Source organism: Crinia signifera, chromosome 4, assembly GCF_055691185.1.
Source record: "Crinia signifera chromosome 4, ASM5569118v1, whole genome shotgun sequence".
Lineage (NCBI taxonomy): Eukaryota > Metazoa > Chordata > Amphibia > Anura > Myobatrachidae > Crinia > Crinia signifera.
The window spans coordinates 91,408,878-91,422,307 of NC_139220.1; the positions used below are offsets into that span (position 1 = coordinate 91,408,878).

The 13,430-nt window shown below is 45.4% G+C and overlaps 1 pseudogene; it reads right to left on the minus strand.

Moving 5' to 3' along the window:
* Nucleotides 1-5,849: 5,849 nt before the first annotated feature.
* Nucleotides 5,850-6,069, minus strand: LOC146076260 (U2 spliceosomal RNA; annotated as a pseudogene).
* Between the last annotated feature and the right edge of the window lie 7,361 nt (nucleotides 6,070-13,430).

Here is a 13,430-nt window from a genome sequence, read left to right on the forward strand (position 1 = left end):
ACTTGAAACCTTTAATGGGATACTGGAGTCAGGCTCTCTCCCACGGTCTATGTCGGAAGCACTCATTATTGTGTTATTGAAACCGGACAAAGACCCGTGCAGAGTTGAATCATATAGACCCATATCCCTCTTCACTACTGATATCAAGGTACTGGCAAAAGTCCTGGCCATGAGACTCAATTCGGTCATTGCCCAACTCGTGCACGATGATCAGACCGGGTTCATGCCGGGCAAATCCACACTCATAAACCTTCGCAGACTATTCACCCTTCTCCAACTTCCCCGCGGGGACGCCCCGACATCCGTTGTGGTATCCTTAGATGCTGCAAAAGCGTTTGACTCGGTGGAATGGGCGTTCCTGTGGGGAACCATGTCTAAGCTTGGTATTGGCCCAGGGTTTATTAATTGGGTGCGGCTCCTATACTCCTCACCAAGTGCTAGGGTCTCGGCCAACGGATATATATCCCCTTCGTTCCCGTTATCCAGAGGCACCAGACAGGGATGCCCCCTTTCCCCTGCCTTGTTTGCCCTGGCGGTGGAGCCTCTGGCATGCCTCCTGAGGCACAGTCAGGCGGTTGCGGGATTTGTAACGGGATCACGGACGGATAAAATAGCGTTGTATGCGGATGACATACTCTTGTTTGTCTCCGACTATGTAAACACTATGCCCATAATTCTGGACATAGTTAACACATTCGGCAAATACTCAGGCTTACTGATAAACTGGGACAAATCCTGCATCATGCCCCACACCGGCCCATGCCCGACTGACACCCCCATCCCTCTTCCGCTCAAATGGGTGGATAAATTTAAATACTTGGGGATCTGGATATCTAATAATCCCTCCAACTACATAACACATAACATTCAGCCCCAAATAGAATACTTACAGTCCAGAGTAGCCGTGTGGGGGAAATTACCCCTTACAGTGACAGGCAGGATTGGCCTCATCAAAATGGTTGCACAACCTAAAGTCCTATATGCCCTCCAGCACTCCCCGGTCTACATTCCCCAATATGTCTTTAAGAAAATAGATGGGATTTTATCCTCCATCATATGGTCCTCAAAGAGGGTTAGGATCAGCCTTAACACACTAACCCGCACAAAAGACATGGGGGGCATGGCGGTGCCGAACTTCCGCTTCTACTACCTGGCAGCACAACTTTCCCATATACACTCATGGGTGGGGGAGACAACAGAAGGTGCCCTCCCCGAGCAGATGGTATCCGCCATGGTTCCAGGACTTAAGCCCCTGCAACTTCTACTTTCGGGTAATGTCGCACTTGGCAAAATGCCCCTGGTTAAACAGGCCATTCTGATCTGGAAAAGGGCAAGTGACATCATGCACGCTTCGGGATGGGACCCGGTCACTCCAATAGATGGCACACAGGGATTTAAAGAGCTGAACGGAAAACAGCTCAGAAAAATATGGGGACGATACGGGGTAACCTCCATAGGACAATTATACTCCAATGGTGTATTTAACTCCTTCCAGCAACTGCAAGTAGCCAACGCAATACCCAGTGCATATTTCTTCAGGTACCTACAGCTGCGGCACGCATGCAGTGCACAATTCCCCCAAGGCCAACCTACCCTACAGGTGTCCCCCGTTAAGTCCCTACTACAATCCCTGGGTGCCTCGCGACTAATATCTAAAATATACTCATCAATACTTACTCTACATCATAACAATGCACTTCCTAACCTCAGGGCGCACTGGGAGGAGGACCTGGGCCCACTATCCTCTGAATCTTGGGAGTTGGCCCTGGCCAGCCTGCGCGTGGCGTCCTCTTGCGCACGCTTTCAACAAATCCAACTGTATATCTTACACAGGGTATACCTCACCCCGACCCGACTCTTCAGGATGGGGGGGAGGGCCGACTCCAGGTGTCCCAAATGTGCCCACTCGGAGGCCAACTATTGGCACCTAATCTGGTCTTGTCCCGTGGTACAGACCTTTTGGCAACAGATCATTCACACTATAGCCTCCACTGGAGTCCCTTTGGACGCACTAACGCCTGGGGCGTGCCTGCTGGCCACCACTGGGGGGGACACTTTAGATAAAGACGCCGCAGGATACATAAACATCCTGTGCACGCTGGCCAAGGTGTGCATAGCTCGGGCGTGGCTGGCGCCTAGCGGACCATCCTATGAAGCATGGGTGGCACTCACCAATGAGACTGTGTGTCATGAGAGGTTTGTATATATAGCCAGACACTCCGAACCCAAGTACTTGAGGATATGGGACAGATGGCTATCATCCCCTCATTACGCTAGAACATAGCTGGGTAGAGGCACACTAACTTCCCCATGGACGTACACCAGTTGTGGCCCATTAGTCATAATAGCATAAAGTGTTACCACCAGGCTAGCGTAGACAACTGATGCGCAGATATAGATTTCACCTAGCGCGGTGCGCGCATGTCGTCCCGGGTGTGGTGGGGCAAAGGGTCACTTAATTGAAAGGGTGGGAACATTGACCACAAAGTAAGATGCAACACCTTTAGTGTACGGGTAGATACAACCATGTCTAGTATAAAATGTATATTGGCCATTGTATAAATCCAACATAACAACTGTTGTAACAGTCAACATATTATAACAAGTATGCTGTATGCCTGGTAGGTGTGAAACCACCAGAAATTGTTCTTGTTCTTGAACGACGTTGTCTCTTGTTTTTCTTATAGTCATACATGTTAATGTGTGTCTTCTTGTCAATTGTGTATCTGTTTGTATGTAAAAAGAAAAGCAAACTGTTAATAAAAAGTATTGAATTAAAAAAAAAGAAGGGGGACGCTGGAGCAGGCAGCGGGTCCTGATGCTTTAAATAGCTGGCGGCGCCGGTGAGTGCTGACCTGGCCGGGCTGTGTGATCAGCAGCGCTGCAGGACAGGCAGTGCAGTGGCGGACTGGCAGGTATTAGATTTTTAAAATACCTGTCAAATGACTGGCCGTTCTCTATTTGGCTGAGAGCTCTCAGTCAATCAGAGAATGGCCAGTCATTTGACAGGTATTTTAAAAATCTAATACCTGTCACTGCACTGCCCGTCCCCGCTGCTGATGTCTGTGATCACACCGGCCGGCCAGGTCAGCACTCGCCGCCACCAGCTAGTTAAAGCGTCAGGACCCGCTGCCTGCTCCGGCGTCCCACTGATGAGTATCGCCGCCCGCTCCCTGCAGCTCCCCATTACATGTGATAAATCGCAAGCGATTTATCACATGTGAATTGGCTCATCAAGTGCCAAATTGTATGTGAGCCTCCCGGGGAGCTGCCGGGCGGCTCACAGGCGAATTGGGTCCAACTTGTCCTAAGGACAAGTCGGCCTAATGTATGGGGGCCTTAAGAGAATGCAGTTTACCAGGACTAAATGCCATTCATTAGGTATGGTAACCTTAGGCATCTTGCGGCTAATTGAACAGCTCTGCACACTTATTCCACTTTTAATTGAATTCCCTCCATTGAGGGTTACTTACAAAGGTAACATATTTGTACCTACAGCGCACTGCATCTACTGTATATGTAAACCTATATAAAGAACATCAATCGGTGATCTGCCATTTTCTAATGGCCACAACTGAATCATCTTAAAATGGCAAACTGGACTCTTTTTAAGTCTGTCTAGTCTGGTGGTTCCCAAAATGTGTGCCACTGGTGGTGGTCCAGGACCAATTCAAATTATGTATGGTCAATGTAATAGATAAAATCAGTGCTGGCGTCTGAAAATCATAACAATTATACAAATACAAGCAAACCCTGTCGCAAACCACATAACTGAACCTAAGGATGACACAATCTACTAAAAAAAAAAATTGGCCTTGGGTTGCCGTGAAAGAAATTCTGATACTCTAGGGTGCTGTATTCGAAAAAGTTTGGGAACCACGTCTAGTCAACACCAAGCTATTTAGGTCATCTTTAGTAACATCTGTTTTAGCTGGAAATAGTAATTAGTCCATTGATAGAGAAAACTCATTAAGTGGCTTTTTACCTTAACGATCCCGGGACATTCCTTAGACGATCACATGGTCAGCAGCCACATAAACAGGAAATGTTATCACTTAGTTTATCTGTAGTTAGAATCTCTCTGATAAAGGGTTTGTGTGGCGTTGAACATTTCACCCACATCCTTGTATTATTTTGTGTTGCAGTCTTTCCACTTCATTATGAGCTACATTTAGGGGAAACTGAAAGGAATGTATACTAGTTTAGGCCGTGGTGTCTTGATGTTTTGCCACACTGGGCCAAAGTGTTCTCTGTAGTGCTTAACTACCCATAGTGCAAAATGGGGAAAAGAGACATTTTCAGAATAAACCATTAGTCAATTTATAAAAATAGAAGCAGGCAATAATTAATATACTAACATACAGTATATAAATAAAGGGAATAGAATTAAAGCAGAATTTTTAATAGGAGATTGTGTTAAGCCCCATACATACTAGATGATATCGCGCAGTGAGCAATATCGTCAACGATTCCCACCAATTCCCAGGCAAAAGGTATAGTGCATACACACTGAACAATATTGTTATCGATATTGTCTTGTGTGAGCGCACCCCCTTCTGACGGCTAGCGACGGGCGGGGGCTGGCAATGGAATTGCCAGCCCCTGCTAGGAAGAGGGGCGCTAAATCCGTTCATGCAGTTGTTGACTATATAGTCAAGATTGAGCTGATTGTACTGATGATGCAGAACATCGTTAATGACCCGCAGGAGTGCCCATCGTTCACAATGTTATGTGTACACACTAGACCAGTGGTCGCCAACCCTATTTGGGGTGTGAGCTACCTAAGAAAAATGAAACTTGAGCTTGAATGAGTTTGAAGAAACTCAGGAGCCCGAGGTGTGCTCCCTACCACCAGTGCTGTGCCTAAACACGTGCAAAGGGGGCCGTGCGATCGAATGGGCTTATCTCCCTATGGAGACGGGCCCCGTTTTTCCCCTTACCCCTCTCAACCATAAGGCCGAAGAGGGGAAAATAGGGAACGGTGGGTCCTCTTCGCTGAAGCTTAGAGAGACCCTCTTTCCTCAACCCCCGAGAAGGGTTAGGACGGTGGGTCCTCCGCACCCGAAGGTTTGGAGAGACCCTCAGTGGACTTCTCCCCGCCTTGCGGCTCGGGGTTGTCCTCAGGGGTACCGCAGCTCTCCCCAAAAGGCGAGAGCTTTGGCACGTTGGGGAAATGGAAGGCCCGTAAGGGTCGACCACACTACCCAAAAAAACGTGACAAACTACAAAAAAACAGAAAATGTGAAAGTGACGAACGTGAGAAGGAAAATAAATAAATAATAAAGAAGACCCTAGCCAGAAGGCCGGGGTGGGGGTGTGAAAAATTGTCCATCCAAAAGGACGAGGTAAGGACGTGAAGCGCTAACCTAGAGGGAAGTGCGCAGTGCTAGTGCATGGTGATTTTGGGATCACCCGTGCATATTCAGCACCACCGAGTTTCCCCGTGGGCACAGTGCAGCCGCGGACTCCAAGCAGCCGACCGATCAGCGTCCGACCAAGTGTTTCTCTGCTCCCATCATAGGGCACTTTCCAGCCCCTGGCATGGGAATGGGTACTCCACTGGGCTTTTCGGCTGACTCCCTTAGGGGCTGCGACCCCCTCGGAAGAGCAATCTACTCAGTCTCAGTGTTTCTCCAATCCCAAGGTTAAGGTACTAGGCTGGGCCTTTCGCGGTCTCCCCATCAGAGGCTACGAACCTCTGGAACAGGAGCCATCTACTCAGTCCCAGCCTTTCTCCGCTCCTTGGGAATGGATAATAGACTGAGCCTTTCGCTGTCTCATCCTTCGGGGGCTACGAACCCCATCAAGAGTCAAACTACTAGGCCCAGTGTTTCCCCCCCCCTCTTACCAGTGGATTTACGGAAACAACCCCTCCTTCCAAAGGCAGAGGTGAAAGTACTCAGCCAGACTTTTCACCACTCCCAGGCAAAAAAGAGGGGTCCCACACCCTCCGCCCATCAGAGCAGCTACTCAGTCCAGCCTTTCTCTATTCTCTGCCAGAGGCCAGTCCATACCCACTGATAAGAACAGATACTACACTTGATCTTAGCCAAAAGGCCGAGAAGCGATGAGCTTGAAGTGCTACTAAAAATGTTTTTTTTAAAAATCTGCTAATTTCTCATGTGTTTCCCGTACCTGTCTGGCCAACATCCAACGGATCCCCTCTCCATCTCGCAGAGACTCCCTCACTTATCTCTGTGGGAGTGTCAGCTGTTCTGCTGTCACCCACCAGTAGCTACTGGTGGTGTGCATCTTTTTGGGTCACCGGAGCAGCCTCCAGTCTGCTATGGGACAATGACACTGGATCCCTCTGCAGCTGCCGGTGGCTTCTGGGTTCTCTCTTCCTGCCTTGTGGTGGCTCCCGGATTTAGGTCCTGATTTCAGGCACTTAATCCCAGCTGACAGCAGTACTGTAGCTAGACGAGCTACCTAAACTATGACCGTGAGCTACTGGCAGCTCGCAAGCTACAGGTTGGAGACCACTGCACTAGACTATATGAACAATATACTGTTAACGATACTGAAAGCTCAAATGAATCACCGAGACAGGTTTTATAGATTAACTAGTTACCAGTCGATCAAGATGACAGAACAACATAACCGCTATGTCAGAGCCAGTTGCTGTGCACGCACTTGAATTTCTACATTGCGTGGCATTTAGTGGATGCCAGGACGCAAAACACTTTAATTCCCCCCATACAGGTGAGGAGCAGCATTAGCCTTTTATTATATAGGATAGGAAAGTAAAGAAATTTCACAAACCAAGTATCATCCAATATGTATATATATATATATATATATATAGACATCCAAAATAAAGAGGCACTCCGATGTAGTGTAAAGTAAAGGCTGTATTTAGCGCCAAGCGCTTTCGGGGTACAAAGCCCCTTCCTCAGGGCACAGCAACAACAACCAAAACATATCAAAGTGACCCAAATAAATACCCTTACCTGTCCTGCAGCCGTCCATTTCGCGCCAAGCGCCGGCGTCTGACCCGCCGGATGTCGTCATCACGGAACTTCCGCTGGGACGCATTCCAAGCCAACGGGGAGCGTTCATGCGTTCCACCCGTCTTCCTGTTTGCGTTCCACTGTCGTCACGGACGCGATCTACATGGCTGGGTCTCTCACCAAGCGCCTGTAAAATACGTAAATGGACGGAACATGTTAGACAGGCCGGTGCCACCTATCAAAAGTGCAAACATAAATAAAAGAACACCAATAATACATACATACATAATGGCAAAATTACAGTTCCAGGAAAACAGAATACAAGAGATAGCATGGTAAGATGTACACACTGTGTACATCTTACCATGCTATCTCTTGTATTCTGTTTTCCTGGAACTGTAATTTTGCCATTATGTATGTATGTATTATTGGTGTTCTTTTATTTATGTTTGCACTTTTGATAGGTGGCACCGGCCTGTCTAACATGTTCCGTCCATTTACGTATTTTACAGGCGCTTGGTGAGAGACCCAGCCATGTAGATCGCGTCCGTGACGACAGTGGAACGCAAACAGGAAGACGGGTGGAACGCATGAACGCTCCCCGTTGGCTTGGAATGCGTCCCAGCGGAAGTTCCGTGATGACGACATCCGGCGGGTCAGACGCCGGCGCTTGGCGCGAAATGGACGGCTGCAGGACAGGTAAGGGTATTTATTTGGGTCACTTTGATATGTTTTGGTTGTTGTTGCTGTGCCCTGAGGAAGGGGCTTTGTACCCCGAAAGCGCTTGGCGCTAAATACAGCCTTTACTTTACACTACATCGGAGTGCCTCTTTATTTTGGATGTCTACTTATCATTGTGGAGTGCACCTGGATTTACTATTGTGACGAGTGCCGACCAACAGTGGATATTATATATATATATATATATATATATATATATATATATTTAAATACATAGCCCAATATTACTACAGGTTAGTAATGCCTGGTACACACCAGAACGATCCTGATTGCTAGTAGATCGTTAGCAGATTGTGCGATGGTCGCACGATTTGTTGGAGCACACGATCTGCTAACAATCTGCATCCAATCCGATCCCAATCCGATCTGAGTCTGTATCCAGTTGAATGGGTCTTTTACAGATCCTACCTGCAGCAGGTAGGTTCTGTAAAATGATCAAACGACAGCGGGGACGCACATCGGATTGGAATCGGATCGGAATTGGTTCAAAACATGCAAAAAAACATGCCCAATCTACATACAATGGGTTGAAATTGGATCCAGATTGATGGGATTGAGCCCTAATCGTTCTGGTGTGTACCCTACATAACAATTTAACATATATTGCTTTATGACTGCTGTATAACCATGGTTTCTCTGGGTAAATTAGCCCCTAAGGCAGTGGTTCCCAAACTGTGCGCCTAGGCTCCCTGGGGTGCCTCGGAGCACTTGCAGGGGTGCCTCTGAATTGGTTCTAGACCACCAACCTAATTATTTATGGCCAATGAAATAGGCAAAATCAGTGCTTGTGGCTTCCAATTAAGAATATGTGGGTAAACAGAAGTGAATCATGTTTCTCACCACATAACTGGACCTAAGGAAAACATTTAAATCACAACTTACTTAATATTTTTTTGTGAAATTAGTAGCCAACTTTTGGCCTAGGGGTGCCGTGAAAAATATTCTGATACTTAAGGATGCCGCGATTCAAAAAGTTTGGGAACCACTGCCCTAAGGCAATATGACACAATGGGGCAGATTTATCAAGCCTGGTGAAGTGATAAAGTGGAAGGTTATAACGCACCAGCCAATCAGCAGCTAATTGTCAACTTATGGGTTTAAAAAATGACAGGAGTTGATTGGCTGATGGGTTATCACCTTCCACTTTAGCACTTTACCGGGCTTGATAAATCTGCCCCAATGCCCCAAGTAATAGTAATCTGACAGTAATGTTGCCAAAATGATTTGCATTGCAGAGCTTGGCCTTGGTAGCCATCTTCAGTTAAGAACAGAAGGACAAAGGAAGTAAAGAGTTTGGTTATGCGATCACTTTACTTCTGGCATGACCTGTCCCTGTGAGATCATGCATCACACTGAACAGATTCCTTATTGCATTGACAACTAATCTTAAATATTGCCTGTTCTACTGAGCAGCCTGTGCATGGATAATATCACATACAGTAGGTTACCTAGTAACCACCCTCAGCGAATTGGCACCATAGACATGCCAAAATCAATAATGCCATGGGAGATCAAATAATCATTAAATTATTGGTATAGTATATTGTTACTCTGTCACCTATACACAGGCATTCAGTATTTACAGTCCACTAATGTCACACCAAGCCTATGAACCAGTAAAATGTCCAGCTTATAACTAAGGTAAGCTAGCCAATTGAAAGAATTCGGAAGTTCAGACAACTTTCAAAGATTAATTAATTAATTAGCAAATCACTCCAGGTGTGCCTAAAATGAAAGTGTCAGGTCAGTAAAAGGAACGAACCATTGCACACTTATAAATAGGAGCTTACAGAGCACCTGGTGCCTATTCTTTGATTGATGCTATTTATATGTTTATCAGCTGACTGGTCCCTGACTCTTTTTGACTTTGACTGATGAGGTTATTTATAAAGTGCAAAATGGCCAATGAACAGTGCCAAACAGAAAAGGGAACATCACATCCTGCATTACCATCTTACTTTAAGGGCCGGAACCAGGGTTTAGGAACCCCTTACACCACTGAAAGAGCAGCATAAGGTCATTTTCTCTAAAAGGTACTAAATGCTATGCCTCTCTGGACATCCCTCTTACTTTATGATTGCAATCTCCTTTGTTGATGAAAAAGGTGTTTCAGCACAGATCAGAGCACTCATAAATTAAATGGGCTATGTCCAGTAATTTGTACATTGTGGACGGAGTCATGTAGGAAGGCATATTTTTATTGCCACTGCCACCTCCACTATGCAATAGTCCTTGACACGATCGGACATGCAGCGTAATGGCTAGGAATGTGTTACACTGAGGACAGAAGAACATGCCACTCTGGCACATTACATACATGGCGAGAGGTGGATCAGGGAATCACCCACACATAGGGTAAGAAAAATGGCTGATTCACCCAGCAAAGCCACCACCAAAGTTTCTCAGGTGGCAAAGTTGTTTATCTTTTATAATCACCGGAAACATTTACCTGTATGTATTTCTCAGTAGTATACCTTAATAAGTTACCAAATACCACAATCAGTGCAATTACTTTTGGATTGTTTATGTGTCCAACCTCTGTCATTTTTACTATGATGTCATAACAAGTCCACTTGCATTTGTACCTAGGCGCTTTTTCCGCTTGTGCTTTTCCGGCAGGTGACATATACAGACGCATTGAAATGTCACTCTAGTCTGTCATACAGTAGTGTCTTACAGTAGTGTCCTATCACCAGCCATATTCGGTACTACTCTCAGTGACTCCATTCTGACTACTGCTATAGACAATGCTAGAATGATCTCTAGGAAGTCCTGGAATGAAGACTGAGCAGTGCTAATCATGACTTCTCACATGGCAGACTGATAAATATGCAAATCACAAATTCCACAAACTCATCTACATCAGGGCGAATGGAATTTTTTAAAGTATATATATATATATATATATATATATATATATATATATATATATATATATATATATATATGGGTGCTGCGAGCCGGCACTGCCTCAATGATGATCAGCCACCCGGGTGCCTTTGATGAATAACAATAGCAAGAAGAAGTGGGGTCTGAAGCAAATCAGAGACCACACCACGGCACTCCAGATTTTTTTTTAAAAGTTGCAAGAAGCTGTTTAATGACGTTTCGGGGGTCTCAGCCCCCGTCTTGTTATCTGAAGACGGGGGCTGAGACCCCCGAAAAGTCATTAAACAGCTTCTTGCATCTTTTAAAAAAAAACCTGGAGTGCCACGGTGTGGTCTCTGATTTGCTTCAGACCCCACTTCTTCTTGCTATATATATATATATATATATATATATATATATATATAGAAAGCCAGGAGTACTTAACCAAGAAAGCACTAAGGCGGCACCACGGAGTTTGAAGCAAACAAAGTAGTTCATCAGATAATAACAACATTAAAAAGCTCACCTTATATCCCCACCATACGTGACACACAGACAGAGCCGGGCTGCTGGGCGGCACGCTGCACTGGGGTGTAATTGTCGCTCCCAGATGATGTCATCAAGACTTAAATATTCATGAGATACAACTAGCGTCTCCGCTGGCATAGCAACGCGGCTCCGGCTGTAAGAAAAAATGATAAAAACGGCAATGAATGAAAAGTACATCTGTTACAATCCAAACACAACAAGAAAGGACCATGTGTAATAGAAAAAACAAACATTATCCTAGTGCATGATACTGTTCCATGAAATACGTTCATTAAACCCCTTAGGGGATACAGTTTGGAGTGTATGAATCCAGAATGATTCACGTTTAAGCAGAAGGTTAGCTCTGTCTCCACCCCTAGGGAGAGGGGGGATGTGGTCTATGATTTTGTATCTAAGAGTAGATAACTGATGGCCTGCTTCACAAAAATGGGCTGCAACGGGTTGCTCCATCGGTTTCCCCATCAGTGCAGCTTTGATGGCTGACTGATGGAGACCCATTCTCTCCTTAAAGGTGCGGGTTGTCATCCCCACATAGTGTTTGCCGCAGGGGCAAATGATCATATAAACCACGTATGCAGTGTTAAATGTTAATACATGATTAATTTAATATTTTTTACCTGAATGGGGGTGACAAATAATATATATATATTAGAGATGTGCGGCGGCCACTTTTTCGGGTTTTGGTTTTGTATTATTAAGTATTATTAACCTCAATAACATTAGTTTCCACTCATTTCTAGTCAATTTTGATCACTTCACAGCTTACAAAATTGTTTTCATTTACTGTAGTTGGGCCAAAAGGGTATACTGAGGTAGCTGGATGACTAAGCTAAGCGACAGCAGTGGGCATCACATACATGTGGACCTTAAGGTGCCCATACACTAGTAAGATTTATCTTCAGATCTGGCTGGTTGGAACAAAAGTATGGTTATGGATGAGTGACAATGGACACAGCCTCTGGACACCACCCTGAAACACAGCTCCTGTACACTGGACACAGCCGTCACACTGGACACAGCTCCTGTACACTGGACACAACCCCTGTACACTGGACACAACCCCTGTACACAGCCCCTGTACACTGGACACAACCCCTGTACACTGGACACAAACCCTGTCACACTGTACACAGGCCCTGTCACACTGAACACAGCCCCTTGTACACTGGCCACTGCAGCCCCTGTACACTGGACTTGTGTACAGCAGCCCCTGCAGACCCTAATCGAGTGAGCAGCAGCAAAATAATATATTATTATTATATTATAGCACAGCACACAGCACAGAGCACAACCACCCTCTTCCCTCTCCTATGCTGGAGTAAAGATGGCGAGGCGCGCGTGCGTCTTATATAGAATCCAGATCCCGCGAGAATCCGACAGCGCAATGATGACGTTTTGCCTCGTTTTCGGTCCGGAATTTAGGTGGGAACTCCCGAGCCGGCTCGGCTCGGATCGCGATATTCGGATCTGTCGATCCCGGAGATCCGGACCCGCTCATCTCTAATATATATATATATATATATATATATATATATATATATATAGATATATAGATATATAGATATATATATATCTATATAGATATATAGATATATATATCTATATATTACTATCTTTATTTCATACGGTCAGATATCTGCTCATCTGTCAAACTGAATTGAAGTACGACATAAAAGCTATCCTATTGGATGTTATCAGGAGCACCATGAAGGGAGTGGGACTAATTACACAGGCTGGTTCAAGTAGCCTGTGAGACCCTGAACAGCTATCATGGGGGACAAATGATTTGCTTCACAGCGTGCCCGGGTGGCCCACAAAATATTTTTTTCACAGATTTTGCCTCAGCTCCTCAATATCACCATATTGATGCCCCACATGCTTTCTGTTGCCTGTTGTACATACTTTCTGGCTGGAGTATGATCACGCTGACTTTATGTTCAGTTCTTTTGAAATCATACCACATGCTATATGACGTATTTACTAGTATCTGGTGAACAGATTAAAATAGTCATAGATTTTTATTTTTATAGCCCTCTTCTCCCAATAGGACTGAAAGCACATCACATTTGCAGAAGGTGATACCACCATATTTGGTAGGTATCGCCCATTAGAGTTTAGAGTCATAATCGCCTATATACAGTACTAAGGGCCTGATTCAGAGTTCATCAGAGGACTGCCAATTATGGAATGGCTGCAAATGCCTACACCCACAGTAAGCATGTGCCTACAGATCAGTGATGGGTAACCTTGACATTCCAGCTGTTGTTGAACTAGACATCCCAGCATGCTCTGCATCAGTTTTAGCATGACCAAATAGTAAAA